Raw genomic sequence first — 13,138 nt, 5'->3', positions numbered from 1 at the left:
TGGAATGTTCACTACAGGACATTATAGGGTGAGGTGGCCAGTTATCAGTGAGTAGTATGAAGTGGGTGCCTTGTTGACCACTGAGGACTGTTCTTGAAGATGCAGATAATTCCTTCTAGTGCCATTTTCTGATCTATTTAAAACTGTTCAGTGTCACACGGAAGTCTAATAGGAAAAGCAAGAGCAAAAGAGAGTCCGTATCTCATTCTTATGCTGCCAGTGTCCAAATATTGTATTACACTGCCCTTCCAGTAAGGTCATAGACCTGCATAAGAACTCTTCATCATGGAAAGCAGTCCTCTCGCTAGTATGTGTGGTTAGTCATGTAATCTGTTATATGGCCCTCTGTGACACAATGTTAGACAATTAAGTAAATCAACCCTTCTTTCTTGTTTGGATTTCTTCCAAGAGTGCCAGTCGGGTGAATCAAAAGTGGCTCAGACATGAGGTTGTATCATAAGGGCTAAATAAAAACATTGCACTATAGTTAATGAATACATTGTGAGGAACCTAGACCAGACATCAAAACATATAGCTGAAAGAAGGAAAAAAGGTCTATATATTACCCACAACTCACTGCAAAATATATTTGCATGTTTCTCCTATATGCAATTTCTACTTCCACCCACTAGATGGAAGCAAACATTAATTTATGTGATCGTGCCAGCTGTGCAAGAGATATTTAATGTCTGAATGCCAATGTGTGTGGTCTTGTGGGTTTGACTTACCTTTTCAGTACTGTTTAATAAGGGAAATGCATAACTTTGAGCAAATCAATTCTCGGACATCATAAAAGGTACAGATTGGCTAAGGACCAAGGGATCACTTCAGTACAAAAAGGGAGGGAATGGAAACCTGCAGTATATTTTCCTAAAGACCAAATAAAATGTACATGTTTGTTCATGGGGTGTTTTATTTTTAAGCCTTGACTAAGCATCTAATGTTTTTTGAATCTGAAGTGAAAATATTTGGAATTTGAATCTCTCGATGTTTACTCACTAATACCTTGCCTTCACTTTCTGACCAGTAGGCCAAGAATAAAATCATGTCTCATGGAAGGCTGCACCATCAGAGAGAAACAATTTCTAGAGTTTTATTGAGTTTACACGTGTCGGCTTTCCAAGAACTGTCCATTAACTGAAATACATTTTCTGTTGCAGCAGAGAGAAATATGGATCTTGCTAGTCACTGTTTACTGGAAATGGTCAATAAATGGAAGTGTCAACAGTGGCTCCTGAGTCACTATCACTTGCAAGAAATTCAAGCAGAGCTCCCTTGTGGGACATGTATCATGTGGTAGATAATGAGGTGATGCTTGCATAAGGGCTTCTTCTTAATCCAAATGCCCAATGTGGGGAGGGACTTGATGGGCAGAGGCAGCTGAAACCCAAACTGAGATGTTTTCCTGGAATCCAGCTTCTCAGCCAACCCAGTCTCATCCTTTAGTGGAGGAAAATCCTAGTGAATCTTTAGTGTTTGTCACTGTGATCAGCTTTTTTTAGGTCTCTCTCCAGCTTTTAGGAGTACATAACATGTTATGACTCTCCTGGCCTCAGACTTTCTGGGTGCCTAGGAGAGTACTGGTAAATCCCTGTGGAAGGTGTATATTTCTCCCCCTGGTTGTAAGGTAGCTTAGGATGACTAAGTTTAGACATAGGCATTTAAGTATGTAAAGTTAGGGGATATATGTGCCACAGCTGTTCACTGCCTGATCACCAATGTGTAGGAAGCAAAGTAAATTTTGCTATTTCTCTTTGCTTTTAATATTTCGGTAATAATGTAGGAGCTTTGCAGGTATCATCCATTTCAGTGAGGTTCTAATGACTCATCAGCACCAGATTAAATATTTTAACCTACATACAGATAAGTAGAAATAAGAGACCCTATTTACTCCTATTTTACATTTGCTCTTTGGGTTTGTTTTATTTCCTGATTAGTTTGACAGACGTGCAATTCCATTGCCTTAAATCAACAAATTAGTGATTTCAGAATCAGATACAAGGTCCTGTGCTGTAACAACAAGAAGAACATGGATGACAAGGACTCAAAAGTAGAAAAGGAAGGAAGGACAGAAGGAAGGAAGGATGGAAGGACAGAAGGAAATATTCTCTGATAGTATTTTCCATCTCATGTTACTGGAGATATGAAACAGCTTTATGGAGTCAATCATCATTTCATGATCCTGATTTTACAGGTGGGGAAATGGAAGCACAGTTGATGTGCCTGCTCAGAGGGCATGTAGCAGGCTGGAAGTAGAGCAGGGAATAAACCTTAAGGCCATTTGAGCCCCTTTCAAGTACTTTATAAACTAAAAACCACAGTCTTGGTGGGTTGATTACAGACTGCTGTTTGCTCTTTGTCCCATGCCCTAACTTTTAACTGCTGAATTGAACTCACTGGCCTTCTAATAATGAAACTTTGCCTAGCCAGATAGGTTTCATTAGCTAGAAAGGGAAACTACCTACTTGAACTCACAAAACAAATAAAGGCATATAACAATGCATTATTGAAAATACATGGCACATGGAGTAAAAGGAGAACTTAACAAGAGTAATCATCCATCCAAGACTGCTCTGGGACTAAAAACACTGTTGCAAAGGGTAAAACTGCAGTGCAGCAAAGCAGGTCTGTTTGTTCCAAGATTGTTTTATGACTAGACAGAGCAATGTTCTTACGATGGCAATTGCATGGTAATTTGGTGAGTTTAGACTCTGTTCTGCTTAACTTCCTCCTCTTCCTCCTCACTGCTTTGTAATTCCTAAGAACTATCTCTTTTGTGTCTATTAGAAGGGTAATTATCACAATTTATTGCTGTATGTTACTGTTGAATATTACGTGACTTCCCCCTCCCTGCCTTCCTCTCCCTGCAGGCGCGTGGACTGATGTATTGGACTGAATGACCTCAGGCTCTTACTGGGCGAAGTTGGAAGTAGCCCAGAAAACTGGAGATGCGACCTCCCAGGCAATGATGAAGGAGCCAATGATATGAAAGAGAACTGAATGATTCGTATTTGACAATGATAGGCTGGTCAGATGTCTCAGATTGTTCTTCAATGTTCAGGTGCTGAAGAGAATTTTCATTTCAAATGAAACCCTAAATGCCAATCTAGCATATTTTTAATGAAGGTTAAGAGCTGTAAACTGAGACAGGATGACGTTTTGTTTCAGCTTTGGAAATGCCTGTTGGGTTGGTAGGGGTTTTTTTTCAGATTTCATTTTGCTGGGGTTCCTTCTGGAGTGGGAAAAAACATAGAAATCACAGAACTACAAACTAGTCTACAGAAGGGCATAAACTGACTGCTCAGCAGAACTAGCAAAGCTGATGAGACAGGTATTAGTTGTGAAGTCTTGTTTCAGGGCTTAGCTTTGTTGCAATGTCTCTAGAATGGAACATAAGCCAGGGATGGTCTCAGGTACTTGAAATCCTCTAACAATTCTAGGAGATTACCTTGGTGCCCTGCAGCCAACTGTTCTATATGGTCTACAGTTACACTGGACTCTGTAGGTGCATCTTTGTGTGTGTTTCTAACTTTTATGACTTAATTGCAATTTTTCATGGGTTCAACAAGTGTTCAGTTCTTGAATTCATATGTCAATGGGAAATTAATTTTTGTTTTCTTAAAAAAGAAAGCTCTTAGACCTCATGTTCTAAAGACTGCTGAGTTGATTTCACTGCAAGGAGCAGATCTAACAGGGAAATGAGAAGAAAGCTCCTAGTGGTTGGTAACCACTCAACATTCACAGCATCCAACATGTCACATCAAATACTGATCAGGTGACATGAGAGCAGCTCTCCAGCACCTTAGTTCTCCCCTCTCATTCAGATGTCATCCCCAAACATGTCCTAAAACCACAGGGAGTTGAAAAGTATATTATTATCACTTTTACTTTACAGTTTCCTGGTATTTAAAACCTCAACATTGTTAAAGTCCTCTTGTCAGTGACACTGACTTCCAGCTATGTCATCATAAAAAACAAACAAAAAAAAGAACCCCACATTTCTTCAGTGCAGGCACCCCTTACTTTAATGAGAAAAGCAATGCAAAGGGCACCTAACATAAACCAAAGAAACAAGACCACTTCTTTTTAATTAAAAATGCACAAATCCAAGAGCAGCTTTGCCCAGGGCATATAAGTGACAGAAGAGAGTGGTCATTAGTCCTAACGAAAAAGCTTCCAGGAAGCGCACAGAGCCCTAAGTGAGAGAGCTTTAGCTTGTCATGGTGAAAGCACATTTATTACAGCTAACGAATCTTGGCCAGGGTCTATAAAACAGTAGTATCTGACTGAAGAAGCCCCGACCGCCTTCTCCAGCAATAACCTTGTCATGTGCATTGACAGAGGCCAGAGCAGTTCTGCGGGACTCTCAGGAGGTTACGGGGTCTCTGGGCTGCTCCTTTAATTAGCCCTCAGATAGCTCAGGAGAATTTCCTGCTTCAGTTCACGGTGGGACAGGGCAAAGGCCTCTGAAACAGCCCTGCGATGAGGAGGCAATGTTTATGCAAAGAGCTGACCCCCATAATCGCTGTGTTGACTTCAGTACACGGGCTGGGAGTCCTAAAGGAGCACAGCCGTGCCCGTGGCTATTTATAAGTGAGAGCAGGGGGTGGGAAATGGGATGGGATGGGATGGGAAAAGCAATGCCATGAGTGTAGAAACAGAGTGCATGCTGTGATGTGCGTGGTGGAGATATTTTTCTTTCTTGGTGCTGGCTTCAAAATGCCTTGCATGGGGTGATGCAGGACCCGTGTTTGTCGCATCATCCTCTTCCAGCCTGCACCCTGCTCAGCTGCACTGCAGACTATCTGCACATCCCTCAATGCTGTTGCCCTCTTACTATTCCTGCCAAAGTCATATAACCGCTCGGTGGGTTTAGCATCCAACCATCGCATTTCAGAAGAGCCCTGCAGCACCTTTGGTTGATGTTGGAGGCTGCAGAAACTCCAGAAAGATCCAAGAAGAGAAAATTTAAGGTGAAAGGCTTTAATTTGTTTCTTTCTTCTCTGAAGCCACGCTTGCCCCTGTGTAGGCTCAGAGGAGGCAAGAGTGGGCTTTTCACTGGGTTATCAGTGCTAAGGTCTTGTGGTGCTCAGTGCTGCACAAAGAAATGACATGGCACCTGCTTTACTGGGTTCAGAGCGGAAGCAGACCAGAGAGACACAGTAATCATGTGTAGACCCTTTTTGCAGATATTAATGCGAGAGGTAAAGGAGATGAACAGATCTATCAAAATTGTGCCTAGAGTCTATCACAGATTGGTGAACATATTTCCTAGTAACTTGACAAAGCAGAGTATTCGTTGGACAATCATAAACTTTATTAGCTCTGTGGATCATCTTAAGTGCTCTCCTGCCAAGACAACAGGATTTAAAATCTAAAGAGGAGAGCTAATATTTGCTTTACATACACATTTTCCAATGAGGAAGCCTTTACAGCTGTTAGATAAACAATATGCACATTCCAAATGACTAAGAAAACTGATAAAGTTGTCTCTTGTGCAGAAAGATAAACAAAATGAGTAAGATGCTACTTGTACCCTGCTCTGAGAGGTTGCACAAGGCAGCACCAGCTGATTGATAAATTTGACCATTTTGAGGGGCGGATGGGGTGGGTTTTGTTCTTTCTGGAGCTGAAAGTGTCCTTGTCCTCTGGGAAGTGACAGCTACCTAGAAAGAAGATTTACATTAATTTATTTTACATTGCATCTGCACTGTTCTGGGAATATATCCCTTGTGGCAGCCCCTCAAATTTCCTACAGTCTTCTAACTTAATCATTTGCAATGGACTAACCACAGCCTTCATGTGTGCTGGTCTCCATCTCCACTGACCTACTGAGATTACGTGTTCTCTTTCCCCAGAAGCTGAGAAAAGAGAAAAAGATCATTGCCCTCTTGATAGATAGGATGCTGGGCTAGACTGACCTTTCCTCTGACCCAGGACAGCTCTTCCTGCATTCATTAGCAGAACTAAGACTTTTTAACAGCTGTTGTAGCAGCTACCGGTTTTAGCTCTGGACATCTCCAGTGTGATTTCTGCAGTTTGGGATGACAAGGTAATTATCATCACAGCCTGTCTTGGGATACATTTAAGCCCAAGAGAACCCTTCAGACAGCATGTTAAAAGATAAATCAAGGACTTTGAAGGCATTCTTGCCTCCCTAAAAATTTAATTGGGTAGTTCAGGGTTTGATGAAGACACTTGTGTGTAAATGGTGAACTGGAACTGAGGTTATTTTTGGCAGATTTTTAAAAAATACACACCAGCTCTTGGGGTAATGAGATTATATCTTATAATCTGTAAGGGAAAATGCATTTTAAAAGTTGATATTAATAGTATTTTATAATGTTTCATTCTTGGAAGAGAAGGATGAGAAAATAAAATATAGTATTTTCTGCAGTTCTTAGTTGCCATTGCAGTGTGATGCCTCAGGCTTGCTCCAGTGACTTAACTTGTAGCCAGAGGACCTTGAAGAAGCAATTTCACAACAACAACAATGAGCTCTCATTTCATGATGAGAACAACCAGCCATTGGAATAATCTCCCCGGGGAAGTGGTGGATTTCCCAACATTGGACACTTTTAAGATTCAACTTAAAACAGGTGCTGGGCCATCTTGTCTAGATGGTGCTTTTGTCTAGACAGAGCTATTGCCAAGAAAGGTTGAACCATATGATTCTTGTGGTCCCTTCCAACCTGTGATTCTCTGATTCTATGATTTACAGACTCATTGTGGAGATCCATTAAGGATTGTTGATGGTTTCCAGTGGGCTGTGGGCTATGGTCTCCCCTCCCTCTTCTGTTCTGGTGTCTGCTCTCAGTGGAGCGAATTCTGCAGCCACCATAAGGCCATTATGCATATCACATTTACCCATTCACTGCCAGTATGCAGCCAATGGTATTTATCATGAATAACAGCATAGTACAATAAGCAAGGCACATCTTGGGGTTTCAGGAGAGTTTTAGCCTTTTTCCATCTCTGTCTCAAACCTTTTGGATAATCTTAGCTACCTTTCTCCACATCCATCTACCACCTCTAAAATAGGAAAAGTGATAAGTCACCTCCTTTGGAACACAGTTTATGGATTAATGTTCCTAAATACTATCAGTACTAGAGTAACTATGCTTATTTCATGGAAACTTAATCTTTTTACTTAGGTTATACGTTATACCCTGAAGCTTAAATGCTGAGAAGGATTATCTCTTGGTCCTACCATTTACTCCCTAATTCTGCCTACAATACCCATTAAGAGTAATCCTGAGCAACTTCAAAATTTATCTTCCTTCCATAATGAAGGCCCAAGCATGTCTGGACTGTGCTGTCAATATTACCTGCTGTAGTAGGGGAGTGAGCTATTCCTAGATAAGCTGTGAAGGGTTTACAGAAGTGTAAACACGGCCCCTTTTTGCCAGCAAACAGAATATCTCAACATCCTGTGTGGCTGGACTGTTAGGTGTTGGGCAGGAAGGGGGAAGGAAATGGAGGTAGGTGATGAGCAAAGAAATTTTGGGTTCTACTGAAACTCAAGCAAATCCACAACTATGATCTTCGATGAAAGACTCTTACGATATTTTTCATATGGTCTGAGCACTGGTATTGCCATTGAGGGAGAGCTGAATAGGTGTGGTAGAATTTCAGAAACTACTTTTTTACTTTCAGAAATAATTTTTTTACAGTAAGAATAATAATTCACTAGAACAACCTGCCAGGGGATGGTATAGAGTCCCCAGCACTGGAGGATTTCAAAATGTGATTGGACAAGTTGCTAGATAGTCTCCTCTAGGCTCCCTTTCCCAGCAAAGGTTGGACCAGGTGACCTCTTGGGGTCCCTTCCAACCTGGGCTGTTATATGAATCTATGCTTCACTGACATATTGAAAGAGCATTTAAGAATCAATGTTAGGCAATGAAGATGGGCAAGGTTTATATATTTCTCTCCCCATCTCAGTGAATGCTGAGTCCTCTCCACATTCCCCTTGCTTTTACAAAATTGTGGGCTCTTTGTGGCAGGGGTTACATTTTGATGATGTGCAAAATATTGTAAGTTAAAACCATAATTTTCTTGGTGATGCATGCAGGCAGTGATGAAAATATTTAAGCCTCAGTAGGTAAACCAATAGCTCCACCATACTGGACAAACCTGTCCACTGTGAGAGTGTACATCTGTGTGCATGGGGTGCGTGTGTGTGCGTGTCTGTATGTGTAGATGTGCAATGTGGGTGTCTGCATGTGCGTGTGTCTCTTCTTGGTTTGTGTGTGCCTGGCCTAGCTCCATTGACTTCATGCACATAACAAAGTCTGCAAATCTGGTCCCTGACGTATTATTCCCAGCTTTCATGAGCAAGTGCGATCTGTGTGGTCTATCTATAGCATAAAACAATACCTTGAGGGAACAGTAAGAATGCTGCTGATGTCAGAATGCCGAATTGTTCTGCACAGGGATTTCTCAGGCCACATCCCTGTGATCCAAAGGTGAAAAATCAGGGTTAATGCTTTGAAAGGACCACTGTGTTTTGGTAAAGCAAAACGTGGGCTCTGACACATAAAACCACCACTTCATTAGTTCTTTCATTTTAAAAGCTCAGATCCCATTTTCATGTCTTCAGGTTTATATCGACATACTATTGAATTTGGAATTCCCTAGACCCATTTTAAAGGCTTGCTTTGCCTCTATAAACCCACATCTGTTTTGGCTGGAAGTTCTCTGGTCTTGGCACGGGCTTCAATTACCAACTTGCCACCTATATAGTCTGAACATATAAAGCTTTGAGGTTGTTGCTGCTGGAGGGAGGGGTTTTTTTCTGTTTGTTTTCATGGGGTATCCCAGCATTCTCTTAACTCTTTCTTTTTTCCTTCTTTACCGTCTTTCAAAAAACCATAGCCTTCCCCAATGATTTGACATGCTCCTAATCCCTTTTTGGATTGGCTCTGCTGCTGTTGCTGTGTTAACAAAACCAGAATTTCCTCTCTCAGACCTTCCAGTTTACATCAGCAGTGTCGTGGTTTAACCCGTCAGGCAGTTAAAACAACCATACAGCCATTTGCTCACTCCAGTGGGATGAGGGAGAGAATCAAAGAGAAAAAAAAAAAAAGTAAAACTCATGTGTTGACATAAAGACAATTTAATAGGACAGAAAAAGAAAATAATAACAATAACAACAACAACAACAAAAAAACAAGTTTGCACAGCACAACTGCTCACCACCTGAAGCTGATGCTCAGCTACCTCCTGAGCCATGCCACCTCCTAGCCAACCCCCCATTATATATGGAGCATGACGTCATATGGTATGGAATATCCCTTTGGCCAGCTTGGGTCAGCTGTCCTGGCTGTGTCCCCCTCACCTTCTCGTTGGCAGGGCAGTATGAGAAGCTGAAAAGTCCTTGACTGCTTGGCAACAACTAAAAACATCAGTGTTATCAACATTATTCTCATCCTAAATCCAAACCACAGCACCATACCAGCTGCTAGAAAGAAAATTAACTCTGTCCCTGTTGAAACACAGGGACACAGCAGCTATCATAATTTCCAACTGATTGCAAGCTCCATTTCACAGCCAAGTGCTAGTTTATGTCACCAGTAATGCATGTCAATCATAAGTAAGGAAATTAATTTGCTTGTGCAGAGATCCTCAGATGAATACAAGACTAACCCTTCAATATTTAATATGGATTAACAACTTCCAGTTGTTTTGTTTTCTCTTGTAACAATTACAGTGGGTTCTCCTATGAGAAAGAGTGAAGTTCTCCAAATTATTTTGATGTGTTAGAACAATGAGCCAAGAGCAACGGGATTCACTAAAAACCAACGACTCAGAGGGAGGAAGGAGGGAAATGTGATAAATCTGATTTAGTACACATGTTTCTACGAGTGGGGTGATCTTCATAACATCCAATAAATAACTCCATACTTCAAATGGTCAAGAAGCAGCATGGTGAATATGTACACATTTGTATTCTGGATTCTTCCTGCTCTCACTCCAGGAACAAAATGCCTGCTGCCAGTGCACAAGATCATCACTTTTAGCAACGTACAACCCTGATCTTTCAAACATTTAAGTACATGGATAGTTTTATAAACATGATATAGTATCTTAATGTTTGTGGAACTGTTTGTTCTTCACATGCTTAAGTATTTCCTGCTTCATAGGCTAAGGGGTGGTTCTTTGGTGGAATACGTCAGTGATGAGTTAGGAAATCTGCCATCATTTTTTAGTTCTGATACTTATTTCCTGAATAATTTCCCTGGGTCACCTACATCCTGATTGTAAAGTATATAGGCAGCTAGTTTGCTGGGAAATAATTGATGACCATGTGTCTATAAACTTCTGATAAACCACAGCCTTGTTTGCCTGTCCAAACAACTCAATAATGTTTGGTGAAACATGGGCTTGAGCATTGTGCTCATCCTCCACCAGCAGTTCATCTACACAGCTGGCATTAGGATGCCTGGTGGTCAAACACTGTTTTAAAGGCAAATTGAATTAAAATATACTGCCTATAGCTTTGACTTTTTTGCTGGTTTTGCACGATATTCTAGGAAGGACTTGAATCCAGTTTAGGTGTCTACTGTCAGTGCTACAATATTGCTGATGGTGTGATGTTGGTAGCAGGTGGCATCGGCCTCCTTCAGTGAGTCCTAGAGCTTACTGAAGGTCTGTGATGGGCTTCAGTCTGGACATCTGGAGGATATGGGTATGAATGTGGCACGGTGTCTTCCCTCCAAAGGCAATCTGACATTTCTTCCGTGCCTCAGATCCTTTTCCCCACACACTACAGGGCATGAATAGCCTTTTCCTGTCTGCATATACATGAACCATAGTGTGCAGAGTCCTAACCTCATGTGAGGCCCCTAGACACTATTATAATGCCACTCGGTAAAAAGGAAAGTTTTCTTCCATCCGTGAATCAGTGGTTTGGAGGTTTGTTGGTTTTTTTTAACTGATGTAAAATTTTGTCAGCCACAATATCCCATCCTAGGGAGTTCAATGGCTTAACCACATGCTGTGTGGAGCACTGTTTCCATCTGTTTGTTTTGAAACACCCATTGATATTATTACATTATATTTCTACTATTGGAAGAAAATATCATTATTTGCTCATTTTCTCCTTTTAACTTATTATTTTTATATCCTTTGATCATATCCATCATCAAGCCTTTATCTTCCTTGCTGATTTCTTAGTGTATTCTTCATTCTTTGTAAAAACTATTCCATATGTTTAATCATCGTATGACACTTTGTATGTTTTCTCTTACTACCGGAACCAGCGCAGGAAGGGGAACCAGAATAGAAGTATAACCCAGGAATTCTCTGGTAAGACCATATTCTCTCTGCTCCCCTGAGGAACCCAAAAACTCCTCTTCTAGTTTTGTTCTTTTATCCCCATAACTCGCTTTAAGTATCTTTATTAGGCAATATGATCTTCTTACAATCTGTGCTGTGACACAGTCTTCTTAATGAAGCAACAAGAAGTTCAGAGGTGGCCAGTGTCTTCAAGCTAGGTTCTTAAGTTCATTTACTCCAGAATCAGTTCAAAGTCACACCCCTGCTGCCAGTGGTGATCTGCATCGGTCCTGATTGACATAACTCAGTTCAGGACTTGGACCCTTTCACAAGAACTGCTGCTGCTAAGTCACATAGTAATATTTCAGTTTTTCATCTGCCAGGTGGATGAATTCCAAGCTAGACTTAGTTTAATAGCTGTTTTCTGTCCTTTTCAGGTATTCCAAGGCATAAAACAAATGGTGTTTGTTTGTTGTTTTTATTTTATTTTATTTTGGTATTGCCCTCATCTACACCAAATGTAGCTGGTTGAAACTGACTGGGTGTCAGTGTTTTCCATCAAATCCTTCACATGCTGATTCACTGAAGCAAATTCCTTCTGCCAAATAACGTCATGCCCATGAGAGTGTCCTCAGGCTCCCATGTGCCAGCTGAATGGAATATACCAGAGGGCACTAATTTACATGAATTTCTCTTATGATGCTTCTTATTTCGTCACTTTGCTGTGGGCTGGGGACTGGGACCATATAGACATGTAGGCAGGAGAGGAGTCCTACAGTCTGGATTTCTAACAGTTCAAGCATGGAGAATGGCAGATGGAGTTAGGGTCCTGGTTTGGACTATGTATCTAGAAAAAATTCCAGGAGGGGAAGAGAGGTCTGGTTAGAGATGGATTTATGGTAGGTGGGTAGAGAAGATAGGGATTATAGCAAGTCCTGCTTTGGGTGGGTGTAGTAAGCATCATGGGATAAGGACCCTACTCCAGAAGGTGGACTGGGAGGTAGAAGGGGAGAGGAGGTGAGACGTACAGGTAGATGGGGTCTGGCCAGACAGGCAGTGAGACCACCAAGAGTTAACTACCCAGCCAGTCCCTGGTACAGCATTTGGTGCCTCGCTGCCCCTCCTCTTAGCTCGCTGCCTTCCATACTCTACAAGCTCCAGTCTGCATCTTCATTATCAGCCTCTAGTGATGACAGTTTGCACAGCAATGTTTTCCACTGCAGGGCTGTGTGGTTCGGGATATATCAGTGGTGCTGATTCCCTTCACAAGGGCTCCTATCGTCCTGCCTTTTCTCAGAAGCTCTCCATTAGGGCAAGGGCAAGACCCAGGCAACAAGGCTTTCAGCTTGGTTTGGAAAACAAAACACACATGCACACAACATGAAAAATAGACCCACCCATTTTTACAAGCCTGTTGTTTTGCAGGTATTGCCAAAAAAAAAATCCAGGAAAGATTTGTATGCTGTAATTAGAAATGTAATCATCATGAGAGAGAATGTGTATGCATGTGTATATTTATATATAAAGTAATCCAAAACGTAGCCAGAGATAAATGGGACATTATTACTTTTGCTTTGCTTTAAAGAAAACTATGCTAACAGGAAAAAGTGTCTGTGATTGCTATTTCTCCCTGGAACTGGAGTGCTCGGAGAGATCCACTGGCTGGACACTGATGGCTGCAGCTCAGACCCACCTTATTCCACCTGCCAAGAGCTGACTTCAGGCCTCTCTGCTTCCCTCGCCGTAGCAGCTGATGACCTTGCTGATACCTACAGTGAGTAAATACCCCTCCCTGCTCTGCATGAGGTGTGAGTGATGCCATGGGGCTGCAGGGGAACGCACAACACCACTGTGAGCT

General features: G+C 41.6%; 2 long non-coding RNA genes across 4 annotated transcripts in view; both read left to right on the top strand.

Annotated features, from left to right (window-relative positions):
- Nucleotides 1-13,138, top strand: part of LOC142600638 (uncharacterized) — a 184,167-nt gene that overhangs the window by 113,246 nt on the left and 57,783 nt on the right. The gene's annotated exons all lie outside the window — the stretch shown is intronic.
- LOC142600639 (uncharacterized) overlaps nucleotides 11,185-13,138 on the top strand; it is a 48,136-nt gene continuing 46,182 nt past the window's right edge. The window contains exons 1-2 of one of the 2 annotated variants that reach the window (XR_012834241.1): nucleotides 11,185-11,310; nucleotides 12,882-13,054. This is a non-coding gene — a long non-coding RNA (uncharacterized LOC142600639). Of the gene's footprint in view, nucleotides 11,311-12,865; nucleotides 13,055-13,138 lie in introns of both variants that reach the window. The other variant, XR_012834240.1, reaches the window with a different exon arrangement.

This window comes from Balearica regulorum, chromosome 2 (genome assembly GCF_011004875.1).
Source record: "Balearica regulorum gibbericeps isolate bBalReg1 chromosome 2, bBalReg1.pri, whole genome shotgun sequence".
NCBI lineage: Eukaryota > Metazoa > Chordata > Aves > Gruiformes > Gruidae > Balearica > Balearica regulorum.
The sequence above is the reverse complement of the archived record's forward strand: the minus strand, read 5'-3'. Positions and strand labels throughout refer to the sequence as shown.